The 17,639-nt window shown below is 36.9% G+C and overlaps 1 non-coding gene across 1 annotated transcript; it reads left to right on the forward strand.

The window, feature by feature from the left end:
• Window positions 1-2,182: 2,182 nt before the first annotated feature.
• Window positions 2,183-2,289, forward strand: LOC141722640 (small nucleolar RNA R71). The gene has a single exon (XR_012575650.1). It is a non-coding gene; the product is annotated as a small nucleolar RNA R71 (small nucleolar RNA).
• Window positions 2,290-17,639: the final 15,350 nt, after the last annotated feature.

The raw sequence follows: 17,639 nt of genomic DNA on the forward strand, positions 1-17,639 counted from the left end.
ACATGGGGCTCACCCAAGAACTGTCAGAAATAAGATATATGATTCCTGCATCCAGCCACTTCAGAATTTCTTTCTTCACCACTTCTTTCATGATAGGATTAAGTTGTCGTTGTTGCTCAACCGTTGGCTTACTATCTTCCTCTAGCAGAATTTTATGCATGCAGTACGAAGGGCCGATCCCCTTGATGTCTGCTATAGTCCATCCGATAGCCGATTTAAATTCTTTCAAGATCTTCAAGAGCTTGTCCTCCTCACTACCTGAAAGGTCAGATGCAATAATAACATGTAAAGTAGATGCATCACCTAAAAAGGCATACCTCAAGTGTTCAGGAAATGGTTTAAGCTCCAAAGTAGGTGCTTCTTCAATAGATGGTTTAAGCTTTCTTTCAGCATTTTTGAGGTCAGAAGTACCAAGAGATTCAAATGGCATGTCTAGCTTTCGCCTCCAAGGAGAAGCATTTAGATATTGTAGTTGGTCATTGCCATCCTCATCATCACTGTCAAAGTCCCCCACTAAGGCTTTCTCTAATGCATCAGATATTGGCATATGATCAAGTTCTGAAGTAACCGTAGAATCAATCAAATCCACCTTTAAGCACCCTCGTCTTCTGTAGGGAATTTCATCGCTTTGAACACATTGAATGTCACATCCTGATCCTGCACCCACATAGTAAGTTCTCCTTTCTGCACATTTATCAAGGTACGGCCTGTAGTCAAGAAAGGTCTCCCCAAAATTAAGGGAATCTTCTTATCTTCCTCGAAATCTAGAATAACAAAGTCTACAGGAAAGAAGTGCTTATCCACCTTTACTAGCACATCCTCCACTATGCCTCGTGGGTATGTAATAGAACGATCAGCCAATTGTAGAGAAATGTAGGTGGGCTTTGGATCAGGAAAATTCAAAATTTTGAAGATAGACAACGGCATCAGATTGATGCTTGCTCCCAAATCGCACAGGCATTTATCAAAAGACAACTTGCCGATGGTGCAAGGAATGGTGAAGCTACCCGGATCTTTAAGCTTTGGAGGTAATTTTTGTTGCAGCACAGCACTACACTCTTCTGTTAGAGCAACGGTCTCAAGGTCATCCAGTTTCACCTTCCTTGAAAGAATACTCTTCATAAATTTCGCATAACTAGGAATTTGCTCCAGAGCCTCAGCGAAAGGTATGCTGATATGAAGTTTCTTGAACACCTCCAGAAACTTACCGAACTACTTATCCAGCTTTTATTGTTGCAATCTCTTAGGGAAAGGTGGTGGAGGATAGAGTTGTTTCTCCCCTGTATTACTCTCAGGCAGAGTGTGTTCAACAGTAGTCTTCCTTGGTTCCGCCGCTTTCTCCTTTTGCTTAGCTTCGTCATCACCAACTTCAGCTTCTCCGTCTTTTGCTTTTTCAGCATCAACAATTTTTCCAGACCTTAAGGTAATAGCCTTGACTTGCTCTTTAGCTTCCTTTCTGCCTGGCACTTCAGTATCACTGGGAAGTGTGCCAGGTTGAAGATTGAGCACTGCATTGGCTATTTGACCGATTTGATTTTCCAAGGTCTTGATAGAAACAACCTGACTTTTGCACAACAGCTTAAGTTCCTCAAAATCAGCAATAGAAGGTGGAACAGCACCTCCTTGTTGAGGATATGATTGCCTTTGAGCATAATGATGTGGTTGCTGGAATCCAGGTGGATTAAGTTGTTTACTTATGCCTTGCTGATATGGTTGCTGAATAGCATTCTGATTATTACTCCAGCTGAAATTTGGATGATTTCTGTTGTTAGGATGATAAGTAGCTGGCACAGGCTACTGCGGTCACTGATAATTGTTCACATACTGAACAGATTCATTAACAAGAGAACACTGATCCGTAGAATGAGAACTTACACAAAACTCACAGACCATAGCTATCTGATTGACTCCATAGGTGGCTAAAGAATCGACCTTCAAAGACAGTGCTTGGAGCTGCGCTGCAATAGCTGTAGTTGCATCAACTTCCAGAGTACCTTCTACCTTCCCATACATCATCCTTTGAGTTGGTTTTTGATGCTCATTTGCAGCCATAGTCTCAATAAGATTATAAGCCTCAGTATAGCTTTTGGCCCACAAGGCGCCTCCAGCTGCTGCATCGAGCATGGGCCGAGATTGGGCCCCCAAACCATTATAGAAACTAGTGATCACCATCCAATCAGGCATATAATGATGTGGACACTTTCTCAACATCTCCTTGTAGCGCTCCCAAGCTTCGCACATGGATTCTGTAGGTTGCTGCGCAAACTGAGTAAGAGCACTCCTCATAGCCGCAGTTTTCGCCATTGGATAGAACTTTACCAGAAACTTTTGCGCAAGTTCTTGCCAAGTAGTGATGGACCCAGCTGGTTGAGAATGTAACCAGTCCTTAGCTTTATCCCTCAGAGAGAATGGAAAAAGCCTCAGCTTGATAGCCTCATCAGTCACACCATTATATTTGAAAGTACTACAGATCTCGACAAAATTCCTGATGTGCATGTTGGGATCTTCAGTTTTAGCACCTCCAAAAGAAACAGAATTATGCACCATCTGAATAGTACCAGGCTTGATTTTAAAAGTGTTATCCTGAATAGCCGGATGAAGGATGCTTGACTGAATGTCATCAATTTTAGGCCGAAAAAAGTCCATAAGAGCTGGATCTGCCGGAACTATACGATCACCCATGATTACTGGTTCTTTCTGCTCACTCTCTATATCCGAATCTTCAAAATCTATCTTCTCCGGAATACCAAGAACTTCGTCTGTCTCCTCAGCCGTATCTAAAGTCCTCTTGCGAGTACGAGAACGTGTCTGCATAAACCCTCGCTAAGGTACCTGAAACACAACCGGAAACAATAAGTAACACGTCTTAATCAATGAGTCCTAATGACCACTGATGGTAAGTACATAAACTAAACAAATACGCCGAGTCCCCGGCAGCAGCGCCAAAAACTTGTTAGGGCGGAAAACACGCGCTAATAATACACGCAAGTATACGCATTCGCAAGTAATATAGAATACTTTCTAGTTCATTCCCACAGAGACTCAGACTAATTATGTTCAATAAACACTTACTCACCAATGTATAATTACTTCTCAATGTCAAGACAATAACACGTAGACTTTGATTAACTAATTATTAACTAGAATTAACTATGAGAATTAAACACTTAATTGACACTTAAATTAATAATATTAAACACACATGAGATCATAACTTCATTACTACTTCCTTCAATAGTTATTATTATTACCCTTAGCATGTAACGGTGATGATATTAATCGAACAACACGAAACTGATAAAAGCCAACTTTCATTATACTAATACCATTCTACCAAGCATCCACAATTAAGACAGAAGTTGAATATGCATCAATTATGTTGAGACCCTATATGTCTACAGAATTTGGCAACATAACGATTTAAGCACAAGTTATTCCTTATGATTACACAGGGCAAGTAAAATGGTTAGAGTTACCCACTAATCATGCATACACATACATGAACCTATGCTAGCATGACAAGTTCTAAACCTCAAGATCCACTGTCGCTTCACAAGAGATTAACATCCTATCTTATATGTTCGCGACGCACATAAGATGAATAAGCACAACCAATACTAGATATCATACAATCATCACACACTAAGTGTTAGGTCACACACACTGTAGAAGGGGGTTGAATACAATGTTTATCACAATCAAATCGAATTAAAAAAACACAAGTAACAGAATACAAACTTTATTAAACTCTGTTACAATATGGAACTGTCCTCTCTCAGTGATGAACAAATTATCACGAGAGCTGCTAGGGTTACAATGAATATTATTCTTGATAATGATGACATATATAGTGTAAACCCTATGTCTGTGTTTATATACTATACAATTACAAGATAATCGCTAATTGATATGGAATATAATTCTGCTTCCTAAAATATATCAACTAGTTATCTTTTTTTCCAAGTATTCTATTCTTCATAGAATTCCTTCTTCATGCATATATTTTCTTGCATTTGTCTTGATCTTCTTTCTTTTCAATCAGCCTCCTTCCTTATCTAAAAGTCTCCTTAAGTCCTGATATTATCTCCTAATAACTTAAGTTTTGACAACTTAAGTTCTGACTTCAGTATAAGTGCTGATTTCCAGTTAAGTACTGATTTGTCCTGTTTAAGTAAGATCTGAAAACTAAACACAAATCATATTAGACATGACATTATCAAATATATCTAACAATCTCCCCCAACTTGTAAATTAGCATAATATACAAGTTTAACAAATATTTGATGATGTCAAAAACATTAAGTACAAATGTATGAGAATTTGACTAGATAACTACCCTAATGTGGTATACCCTTCCATCTGTCATGAAATATAACAAGATGTGTTCTTTCAAGAATGTATGGTAAACCATCTATACAGATTCAAGATGATTCAATCTTTCAGGAATTCCTCAAACACCTAGTTCACTTAAGGAAGTTGGATCATTGGTTGTGTTCTGTACTCTTCTTTCATCGGCACTACCCAATCCAGATTTATCTCTTGCTTCCTTTCCTGTAACAACTCTTGCTTCAAAACCACTTGCTGCAATCTTCAAAGGTTGAGTTTGTTTGGATTTGGTGAATCCTGGTAGGAGTAACTCTGAAGGTTTAACATGAGCAATGTCAGAGATTTCCTTTTCTTTATTTTCTGATATCAAGCCAACTTGAGTTATGTCAGAGGTTGCTTGCTTCAGTGTCATATCAGAACTTACTATATCTTGACTCTGAACAACTTGAGCCATGTCAGAGGTTGTTTGAGAAATCTTCTTTGAAATCAGAGTAAGATTAGCATCTTCATAAGATATTTCTTCATCCATAGCAGGCACATAAACCTTTACAGGTTCACCAACTTTTTCTTTGCCTTTGGACCTTGGATCTATCTCCATTTGTGATTTGGCCTTAGTTACCTCAGGATTTGTCCTTTATTTTATCACAATGCCTTTAGGCTTAGGAAGTTTCTTTTCATCAATAGAAGCTTCAGATTTGGAGTTGACTTTTTCTAACTTAAGTCTAGCTTCTTCTTCCTTTAGACTCTCAAAGTCTATTCCTGGATTTTCTTTCATAAATAACTGTCTTGAAATCTCCTCATCAAGTTCCAGATGTTCATCAGAACTTATCCTTTTACCAGTATCAGAAGTTATTCTTCTCCCAGTATCAGAACTTGTTTTTTGACTTGTAGTTCTAGTTATACTTGATGAAAGACCTTTACCTTGACCATGACCTCCACCAATTCCAGAGTTTCCCTGGTCATCTTTTTCATCATCCTTTCCCTTCAGTGTCTTGATAGGTTTACATTTGGACTTAATTACTTTCTCCCCCTTTTTGGCATCAGCAGGTAAAAGAAGAGAGACAAGCAATTCCACTGAGGATTAAATCTCATTGAGTTGATTTTGATGAGAAGCTTGATTCTTCAAAATTTCATCAATCTGAGACTGTTGCTTTTCTTGGGTTTTCTCAATGTAGGCAATTCTGTCAAAGGTAGGCTTGAAAAATCTGTTCTTTTCAAGTTTCAGATTCATATCTTGCTGGATCAAGTTTTCTTGAATTTTATTCACCTTGTCATGAGTTATTGAGTGTTGACCTTGAAGGTGTCTTGTACTCAATACAATACCTCTCAGCTGTGCCTTGCAATCATCATGTATCAGCATTTCATCAGCTTTTGCAAGATGCTCAGCAAGAATCTTTTCAGAAAGAACAAAACTAACTGAGTTCCATTCTTTAGTCCACTCCTTTCCTCTAGGAGTTTCACTCCAAGGTACTGGTGTTTCCCCTGTAAGAAACTTCTTGACTAAATCAGCTTTATGAACAGTTTGTTGAGGTGAATGTCCTGATGGACCAGCTGCATCAGCATCTAAATTGGCAGCAGCTTCACTAGCAACTTCATCATTAGCAACATCAGAACTTATAGAATCAGCATCATCACCTTCCTCTGATAAAAGAATAGTATGAGTGGCTATTGATGCTTCAACATTATCCTCTAGGTGCTGATCTCCAACTAAGTTCTGGTCAACAGTCAAATCTTGATGCCCACCTAAAACCTGATTTTCATCATCCAGGTTCAGAATAGGTGTAGTAGGAATATCTTCATTAAAATCAGCATCCAGAATTGGGGTTGTTGGTGGAGTGATTTGAGCTGGTGGAGCTTCCAAGTATAGAACCTCAGGCACAATCAGGTTGTGAATATCAATCTCAGCACTTGTGCCTGGGTCTTCAGTATGTACTGGTTCATTTACAGAAGACACAGGAGGAGTAGGCAGTTTGTCTTGAGTAGTTTCTGGTTGTGCTGAAGGAAGTAAATCAACCATTGGTTCTGTTGGGATCAGAGATTCCTGACCCCCTTCCTTAGCTGCTTCTTCCAGAGTTTCTTCAGAATATGATGATACACTGACAACCCTCCTGGCTCTTTGCTTTTTATGTCTCTTTGCAGATGGAGAGACTTTGGGAGCTTCATCAGAATTTAGCTTTCTAAGCCTTTTTAGGGGCCTAGATCCCAATTTCAGCATCCTTCTGAGAAGAGACCTTCTCAGCTTCTACAACAACAGGTTCTGATACTGGAACCTGTTCCTCACTGTCTGACTCATCCCTCAGAACAATCATCCTTCTCTTCTGTTGTGTATGAGGTACAGTCTTTGTCCTCTTAGGTTTGGAAGATGAAGGCCTCACATGATGTGCTGATCGTGAAGGTTGAGATGTCTGTGATGGTTTGAAATATGTCCTGATGGAGGGTTGAGTATGTTGAGGTTGGGAAGTTTGAGGTGTAGATGTGGTATGTTCTAATGGTTGTTGTGGTGGCTGGGATGTGCTGGTGGGTTGAACATCAGGGTAAACAGATGTGTAGGTTTGAGGATCACCATTTACAAGAATCTGTTTTACAGACTGAGGTATCTGTAAGGGTCTAACCATTTTCTTCTTAATGTCAGCATTTAATAAATCATTAAAAGCCCTTTTGCAAGCTTAAAGGGTGGAATTAAATCAGTGGTAGGTTGGGGTTCATCGGCACAACAAAAATTATATATAAGCTGACAGAATCTAGCAAAGTATACGACATTTCTATCCTCTGTCATCCTATCCCCTATGAATCCTAGCACAGCACTTGCAAAATCAAAGTGTGTTTGATGAATAAGAGCATACCCGATTTGCTGACTCATGATTTGAATGGCATCAAAGTTGGAGCACTTATTGGAGAATGCCTTAGTGATACAATCGAAGAAAAAACTCCATTCCTTCCTGATATTTGCCCTTTTCAACTGTCCAAGCTTTCCCAAACTCTTCTCATAACCCAAACTGGCCATGAGCTGCTGTAGAATAGGGTCCTCCACTGTTGAAAAAGTACAGCCTTCTGGTAAGTGGAGAGCTTTACGAACTGCTCCAGGAGTAACCACATGCTCAACATCATTGACTTCAAATACGATGCTTGGAGTACCAGTAGCACCACCATCATCAAAAATCCCAGTTCGCCAAAACGTCAGAACTTGTTGGCTTGAGATAGTGTGAGGTTGGGTCAAAGCATACCCAATCTCACTATTTGCTAAAAAATCTTGCACAAAGTGCAAATCAGATGGAGCTTCAGCCTTGTTCAAGATTGCAGCATAGTTGTTTGGTACGAACTTGGCTCCATTTATAATTAAATCCTTGGGTGCCATGAGAAATAAGTGAGAAATAAGGTTGCCTGTAAGGTGTTTGATAAAATGTCTGTATGATAAAGCGTCAGAAAATAGTGAGAGTATAAGAGTAAAAAGAGAGAGATAGAGTATAAAAGTGAATAAAAGATTTTACAATCTTTTCTCTCTTTTACTTATACATGGTAAAAATAGCCGTTGAGACACCTGTCAGACATGCAACAGTGAAAGATAATTAATGGGCACGGGTTTCAGTAATCATAACTTATCACATGCAGTTTTCAAGGAGAAAAATCGTTCCACTTACCTAGTAATCCCATTAATCAAGGACGTTCAGATTTTGTTATTTTAAAAAAAAAGTGTTCCCACTAAATAAATGATTATTACTACTTTACCAATATTCTGTAAAAAAATGTGACCAGTGAGGTAATGACCAAAAAATAAACCAAGTAAATAAATACTTCCACGTCAGCATCAGAACTTGATTATTATCAGGATTTAAAAGGTCATCAGAATATGAAATGACTCAGAGATAAAATTCTGCAATAAAGTAAAATTTCATTAACATATCAAACAAATACATTCGATGAAATTTAGCAATTGCATGTAAAAGTTGCAAGACAGTCCTAATCTACGATTCCTAACATCAACATCTTTAGTCCTAGTCTAAGAAGACTAACGACTAACTCCTTCTGCTGCTGATGAAGAGCACTACAAAACGGATGATCCGTTCTTGCTGACGGAGAGAACGAAGATGAAGATTTCGTTGGACAGTCAACAAGTCATTTTTAATGATCTCTGGAAATTGAATCCAGAGATTAGATGGAATGTTGATGGGATATGCAGTCAGAATTCCATTTTGAAAAATATGCACAGTTTCGGTGCCATAGTTGTAAAACCAACCAAACTGAGCCATTATTTGAGAGAAGAAAGAATTGATTTTTACTGAAGGATGTCTGGTCAGTTATATAGACAAGGGAAGACCAAGGGATGCATGGAATGTGAAACGAAAAAGAATTAAAGCCTCGTCTCCCTAGACCGATGAGCAATAATGACAGCCATTGGAAGCTTAAACAGGAGTTAATGAGCACACGAAACAAGTAAAAAAAAATTACTGTGCATATACGAGTACCACTAACCCAAATTATGTTGACTGTTTATAACTCACCCAAACATATTCTGATTTTAAATATGACTGTTTCAGATTTAACCACAAATAAGTCAAGTAAAGAATCAGGATTGAATATCAGAACTTAGACTTATATCAAAACATAACAGTCATTAGAACATGGCTCCTTAACTCGAAAAGTGAATGTTTATTTCTGTAATTCTTCACACAAATACTGATTTCGTTTTTTCAGAACTTAATCATCAGAATTTCCATCAGAACTTGTCCTCAGAATTTATGCAACTGACATTTAATTTGTTCATCTAAAATAACATTTATCACCACAGTAATTTTTATTATTCATATGGAGTATAGGTGTGTGCAGTAAGCTAAATATTAGATAAAGTTTAAAGTCTGATTCACTTCAGCACATCTTAGAAATAAGGCATAACTAAGAACTTTGCTCAAAATCTGTCATTATTCTGAAGTCTACTATAGAATGAGTTCATGCATGAGTCCACCTCACCTATTTTGTGCTCATTTTATGCATCTTTTGAAATTCTATTTTACAGTGGCTTCTTAGTGTAAGTGAGTCACGACTGCTTATCAGAATTTATGCTGTTATTAGAGTATTTCTCCAGTAATCAGAGAGTGTGAAAAGTCACCAAGAAAATTTTATTTTTCTTTTCTAATGCATATAACTTAATACTATCAAAGCACTTAAGTCTTCCCTTCCACATTTTTTACTCTAGATCTCAAAGGAGTACCTGATTTTTATTTCTTTTTCTTTTTCTATTTTTTTTGATAAGTGAGGTTTATCAGCACTTAGTACATTCACCAGATTTACTAACATCAGAACTTAACAGATAAGAAGCACTATTCTAGTTTTTGACTTAGTAACAAGATACACAAAGTAAACTTTAACTAAGCTCAATATCAGAATTTGCTTGTGTTAAAAGATTTCCACATAAACAATTACTTCAAACATGGGATCTTTAGTATATTAAAGACTACTAGTTCAGCATCTAGCATAATTATCCTCATTGGATTGAATAGTCACAGAAACATGCATATCACTATCAAAGTTTAGAAATTCATATCAGACAACAATCAGCACTTAAGCAAATTTCAAATTAAGCACAGAATACACACAGATAGTAATATCTGTAAATACTGATCATAGAGTCTGATGTAACAGAACATAAACTAAGCAGATTTAGAGAAAGAACCTGAAACCATTCCAAGTTCATTTACCAATCTTTTAAAGTAGCTTCACACAGTGGTTTTGTGAAGATATCTGCTAGTTGTTGATCTGTTGGAACAAAATGCAATTCCACTGTACCTTCATCTACATGTTCCCTTATGAAGTGGTACCTAATGCTGATGTGCTTTGTCATTGAGTGTTGAACCGGATTACCTGTCATAGCAATAGCACTTTGATTATCACAGTAAATAGGAATTTTAGAAAATTCTAACCCATAATCCAGTAACTGATTCTTCATCCAAAGAATCTGTGCACAACAGCTTCCTGCAGCAATGTATTCTGCTTCTGCAGTTGATGTGGAAATTGACTTCTGTTTCTTGCTAAACCAAGAAACCAATCTGCCTCCAAGAAATTGGCAGCTTCCACTTGTGCTTTTCCTGTCAATTTTGCATCCTGCAAAATCTGCATCTGAGTAACCTATTAGCTTAAAGTCTGATTCTCTAGGATACCATAATCCCATATCAGTTGTACCCTTAAGGTACATGGAAATTCTTTTCACAGCTGTTAAGTGAGGTTCTCTTGGATCTGCTTGAAATCTTGCACAAAGACAGGTAGCATACATTATATCAGGTCTACTTGCAGTAAGATAGAGTAGTGAGCCAATCATACCTCTGTAATCAGTAATATCTACTGATGTACCAGTATCCTTATCCAATTTTGTTGCAGTGGCCATGGGAGTGGATGCACTTGAACAATCTTGCATTCCAAATTTCTTCAGCAAATTTCTGGTGTACTTGGATTGACAAATAAAAGTGCCTTCTTCATTTTGCTTGACTTGAAGGCCCAGAAAATAGCTAGGTTCCTCCATCGTACTCATTTGATATCTTGACTGCATCAGTTTGGCAAACTTCTTGCAAAATCTGTCATTTATAGAACCAAAAATGATATCATCAACATATATTTGCACCAAAAGTAAGTCCTTTCCATGATTGAGGTAGAACAGTATTTTATCAATAGTTTCTCTGTTAAATCCACTTTCTAGAAGAAACTGAGCTAAGGTCTCATACCATGCTCTTGGAGCTTGCTTAAGGCCATAAAGTGCTTTATCAAGCCTGTAGACATGATGTGGATGTTTGGAATCTACAAAGCCTGGAGGTTGTTCAACATATACTTCCTCTTCCAATTCTCCATTGAGAAAAGCACTTTTCACATTCATTTGAAAGACTGTAAACTTTTTGTGAGCAACATAAGCCAAAAATATCCTTATGGCTTCCAATCTAGCAACTGGTGCAAATGTTTCATTATAATCAATTCCCTCCTGTTGAGAATATCCTTTTGCAACCAGCCTTGCTTTATTCCTTGTAATTATGCCATCACTATCAGTTTTGTTTCTGAACACCCACTTTGTACCAACAACAGATCTGTTCTTTGGTCTTAGCACTAGGGTCCAGACTTTATTTCTTTCAAATTCATTTAACTTTTCCTGCATTGCTTGCACCCAGTTAGCATCTTGAAGAGCTTCTTCCACTTTTTTTGGTTCAGTCTGAGAAAGAAAAGAATTATAGAGACATTCATTTGATGTAGATGTTCTAGTTTTGACACCTGCATCAGGATTTCCAATATTTAAGTCAGGTGTATGTGCTTTAGCCCACTTCCTTGCAGATGGAAGATTTTCTCTAGAACTGGATGCTCCCCCATGATCAATGTTGTCTTCATCAATATTTTCTGATGCTCCCTCTGAAATTATGCTCTCTGAGTTATATCCTTCAGAATTTAAGTTTCCAGAATTATCAGAACTCGGCTCATCAGAACTTGATGAATCAGAACTTGAAGAGCCAGTTGTAGGTTCTGATGCTTCTTGAGATGTGGTTGTATCTTCAGTATGCCCCCCCCTACACAGGTGTATCTTCCTTTGGCGTAGTCACCACAGTTTCAATAATATCAGAGTTTAATCCATCAGAGTTTGCAGTATCAGGATTTAGACTGTCAGGATTTAGACTATCAGGATTTACAGTATCAGAATTTAAAACTTCGTTTTCAAATCTTAGCTGATCATGATCATTGAAATCTTCAAGTTAAGTAATCTTCTTATCATCAAAAGAGACATTGATAGATTCCATGACTACCCTTGTTCTTAAATTGTATACTCTGAAGGCTTTTGTGGAAAGTGGATATCAATAAAAATTCCTTCATCAGCTTTTAGATCAAATTTGGATAGCTGTTCAGGATGAGTCTTAAGAACAAAACACTTGCATCCAAATACATGAAAATACTTCAGATTTGTCTTCTTTTTCTTCACCATCTCATATGGTGTCGTTCCATGCTTGTTAATGAGTGTTGCATTCTGAGTAAAACAAGTAGTCTGCACAGCTTCAGCCCAAAAATAGGTTGGTAGCTTTGCTTTATCAAGCATAGTTCGTGAAGCTTCAATAAGAGTTCTATTCTTTCTTTTAAGAACTCCATTTTGTTATGGAGTTCCAGGAGGAGAAAATTCCTGCTTTATTCCATGGTCTTTACAGAACTCTTCCATGATCAAATTCTTGAACTTAGTGCCATTATCACTTCTTATGATCTTCACAGAATCTTTGACCAATTTATCCAGTTTCTTGAAATGATCAATCAAAATAGATACAGTTTCACTTTTTGTGTGCAAGAAATACACCCATGTGTATCTGGTTAACTCATCCACTATGACCATAGCATATTTATTCTTTGCAATAGACATGAAATTCACTGGACCAAATAGATCAATATGTAGTAGGTGATAAGGCTCAAGAATTGATGATTCAGTCTTGCTTTTGAATGAAGATTTTCTTTGTTTTGCCTTCTGACATGAATCACGAAGGCCATCAGGAGCAAATACTGATTTTGGCAATCCTCTCACAAGATCTTTCTTGACTAGTTCATTTATAATGTTGATATTTAAATGAGAGAGTTTCTTGTGCCAATTCCAGCTTTCTTCAATTGATGCTCTACTCAACAGACAGATTGCAGAACCATCAGTACTTGTTGAAAGCTTAGCTTCATAAATGTTACCATGCCTGTATCCTTTCAGAACAACTTTGCCTGTAGATTTGCTTACAACTTCACAGTATTCTTCAAAAAAATCCACATGATAACCTCTATCACAGATTTGACTAACACTGAGCAGATTGTGTTTAAGTCCTGAGACCAGAGCTACTTTCTCAATAATGACAATCCCAAGATTGATATTGCCATATCCCAGTGTTTTTCCAATGTTTCCATCTCCATAAGAAACACTTGGGCCAGCTTTCTCCACAAAGTCTGATAGTAGGGCTTTATTTCCAGTCATATGTCCTGAACATCCACTGTCCAGAACTAGGATATTTTTCCTGTTGCCCTGCAATCACAAAGACCATTAATGATTAGTTTTAAGGACCCAGACTTTCTTGGATCCTTTGGCCTTATTAAGTTTGTTAACATTTGCATCGGATTTACCATCAGAATTTATGTTAATAGTTTTCTTATCAACATTTACAGTATCGGACTTTGCATCAGAACTTACACTAGAAGGAACAATGCTAACTTTCTTTAAAGAAGGTTTTATTTGATAATAATCATAGTACAAACTATGATATTCCTTACAAGTATAAATGGAATGCCATAAACTACCACAATGAAAACAAGGATTTTGTGGCCTATATCTAACAGACTGAATCTTAACTCCTAACTTTGAAGGTAAGGAGTTTATGTTCTTATCCTTCCTGCAAAAAGAAGCCAGATGATTAGAATTTCCACAGTTATGACATGTCTTTCTAGGAGCATTAGGAATAGGCTTATAATCATTGCTTTTATTCACACTTTCCTTTCCATTCTTATTTTTCCTAGGTGGCTTTACCCTGTTTACATTCTTAACATCTTTCAGCTTATGCTTAAGCTGCTTCTTAGTCATTAAGCTTATGTTAACTTCAGTTGGCTTTTCCTGTTTTAGTTTGTCAGAAGTTAATTTCTCTTTAACTTCTGATTTCTCAGTATCAGACTTTACAGCTACAAACTTAACAGGTTTTACCTTTGGCTTTTATTTAACAACTATAGGCTTAATCTCTACAGTTCCCTTATCATTCTTATCATCTCCATAACCTAAACCTGCTTTCTAGTTTCCACTATTTAACAAATTCTGAGTTGTTCTGCCAGAGTTAGTCCAAGTCCTGATAATCTCTTTTTCCTTTTCTAACTCAGGTTTTAGAGATTCATTAATTTTAAGTACTTCATCCCTAACATAGAAAGCATCATCTCTATCTTTCTGAGTTTGATGGAACATGACTAACTCTTTTTCTAAATAATCATTCCTCTTTTTAAAAGCAAGATTTTCAGAATTAATCTTTCACATGTTAAAGTTTGATCTCTATAACTAATGAACATGGTTTTAAGATATCTTCTCACCTCATTAATATCATCAGTATGAAAGGCATAAGTAGTTTGAGGTACCTTTAACTCAGCAGCATCAGAACTGCTATCAGCATTTGCCATCAAGGCATAGTTCTCCTCACTTTCAGAATCTGAAGTACCTATCCAGCTTTTCTTCTTTGTGACAAGAGCCTTGCCTTTGTCACTCTTCACTTTCTTGCAATCAGGAGATATGTGGCCTTTCTCACCACAGTTGTAGCACTTGACATTTGAGTAATCTCCTCTGTCAGACTCTCCTCCTTTGCCTTCAGATTTTCTGAAACTCTTCTTATCAGAACTTGCACCTTTCTTGGAAAGCTTCTTTCCCTTTCTGAATTTTCTGTATGCAATCCTTGTGATTCCTTTCATCATAAGAGCACACAGCTTCATCATCTCTTCATCAGCATCCATCTCAGGCAAGCTTCCAGTTTCTGAGTCATCATCACTATCAGAACTTGATGACTCAGTATCAGACTTTGTGATAAGAGCTTTTCCCTTGCCTTTCCTTGAGGTAGCTGCTTTGGGAGATTCCTCCTCAGTATTAAGAGCAACTGTCCTTGACTTTCCTCCTTTCCTCTTGCTTCTTTGTTCCATCTCAAGTTCATGAGTCTTGAGAATCCCATAAATTTCATCAAAAGTTGTTTCTTCAAGATTATAGTTGTCTCTTATAGTTGTGGCCTTCAAATCCCAACTTTCGGGAAGAGCTAACAGAAATTTAAGATTTGAATCTTCAAGATCATATTCCTTGTCAACTAGTGACAAATCATTCAAGAGTTTGACAAACCTGTCATATAAGCCAGTTAATGACTCATCAGACTTTGAGTCAAAGTGCTCATACTCTTGAGTGAGTATAATCTTCCTATTTTTCTTAATTGAATCAGTTCCCTGGCATCTTGTCTCCAAGGCTTCCCATATCTCCTTCGTAGTCTTGTAGTTAATTACCCTGTTTGACATGACATTATCAATGGCACTATGCAGCAAGTGTCTTACCTTAGCATCCTTAGCAATTGAAGAGATATCTTCAGCAGTGTAATCACTCTTCTCCTTTGGTATAGACTTTGCTGGTTCACCTGCAACTGCAACAGCGAGTTTGGTTGGCTTGTGAGGTCCTTCATTGATTCTGTCAAGATATTCTGGATCTGTAGCTTCCAAAAACATAGACATCCTCACCTTCCATATGGGATATTCAGATGGTTTCAGTATGGGAACTCTAACAGTCTCATATCGACTATTGATTTGAGTCTTTGAAGGTTCTTCAATTTTGGTGGACTTGGTTGGAGTTTCTGCTTCAGACATGATTGATTTTGGATCTTAAACTGTTTGTGTGTTAACAGATCTGCTCTGATACCACTTGTTAGGTCACACACACTGTAGAAGGGGGTTGAATACAGTGTTTATCACAATCAAATCAAATTAAAAGAACACAAGTAACATAAAACAAAGTTTATTAAACTCTGTTACAATATGGAATTGTCCTCTCTCAGTGATGAACAAATTATCACGAGAGCTGCTAGGGTTACAATGAATATTATTCTCGATAATGATAACACATATAGTGTAAACCCTATGTCTGTGTTTATATACTACACAGTTACAAGATAGTCGCTAATTGATATATAATGTAATTCTGCTTCCTAAAATATATCAACTAGTTATCTTTTCTTCCAAGTATTCTATTCTTCATAGAATTCCTTCTTCATGCATATCTTTTCTTGCGTTTGTCTTGATCTTTTTTTTTTCAATCAGCCGCCTTCCTTATCTGAAAGTCTCCTTAAGTCCTAATATTATCTCCTGATAAATATCTCCTAATAACTTAAGTTCTGACTTCAGTATAAGTGTTGATTTCCAGTTAAGTACTGATTTTTCCTGTTTAAGTAAGACCTGAAAACTAAACACAAATCATATTAGACATGACATTATCAAATATATATAACACTAAGGTATTAAACAACTAACTAAAGAATTCCATAGTAAATCCGTTACTACCCCATGATCACGATTAACCCATGATTGAACTCATCGTCACCATAGGTTCATATGAAAACATGATAATAACACACGAGAATAACTAAATAAACTACTTATATTAAACCATAGTACGTCACAAGAGTAAATAGGTTCAAAGCAAAGAAAACTAGCATCCACTGTTACAACGAAATAAAGAATCACAAGAAAATATGCTTCCTCTTCGTTGCGATGTGCTAAAATGGTCTTCTTCCTTATCTCCTTGCTCCTTGATTAATACCAAGATTCAACACACGTGAAATGTCTCTGAAAACTATTTATATAGAAGTCCCACAAAACCCAGCTATCTCAGAAGTTGGAAGCTCAACAGAATTAGGAGTCTAAAAATCAATATCTTTTTTTTACGCCCCTGAGCGGCCGCTCAGGAATCCTGAGCGGGCGCCTAGCTTCCTGAGCGGTCGCTCAGCAGAGCTGAGCGGGCGCTCAGAACTTTTCTGGAAAATTCATTTTTTTGCTCCTGTTCTTTGCTGCATTCTGCTCCTAACTTCCCACTTGCAATGCCAAGCACATACTAAGGCTTATTCTTGATGAAATCTCTCCAAAAATGCAAGTAATACCTTGAAATGCACAAACACTAGAAAAACACATCAAATACACAAAATACTTGATTTCAAGACATCAATTCAAGCCATTATAAGACGTTCTAAGTGGTCTAAAATGCCACTTATCACACACATACAAACAAGAGAGCATTTTTAAGTTGTATCTTTAGCACTCTCAAGTTAAGTTTGTAAGAAATCTTGTAAGCAGCTGTGTGCTTTTGCATCACAGAGATCTTTTACATTTGTATATATATCTCTGGTGGAAAAATTAATCCACCAGAAAGTTTTTAAACATTCTTTGTTATTTACTTTGTGTTTGAATACTTTAATATTTCTTATCTGCAACCATCTTATTCAAACACTATATATATTTATATATATATATATTCGTAAGAAGTTTTCAAAAATCCAAAAGAAACCAGAATTCCATTCAAACCCCCCCCCCATCTGTAATTATGTTGTTAAATTTTTCGGGAATAATAATTGGTATCAGATCAAGCTCTTGACACATTAAGAGTTTAAAGATCAAAATACTAACAATATGAGCAGGAAGGATGTTGGAGTGAAAATCCCTTTTTTTGGATAAAGACAACTATCACCACTGGAAGGTGAAAATGCACCTGCATCTCCTCTCTCAAGATGAAAGGTATGTTGATTGCATTGAGAAAGGTCCTCATGCTTCTTGAAGAACTTCTA

The sequence above is a fragment of the Apium graveolens genome, chromosome 4 (genome assembly GCF_009905375.1).
Source record: "Apium graveolens cultivar Ventura chromosome 4, ASM990537v1, whole genome shotgun sequence".
Taxonomy (NCBI): Eukaryota; Viridiplantae; Streptophyta; class Magnoliopsida; order Apiales; family Apiaceae; genus Apium; species Apium graveolens.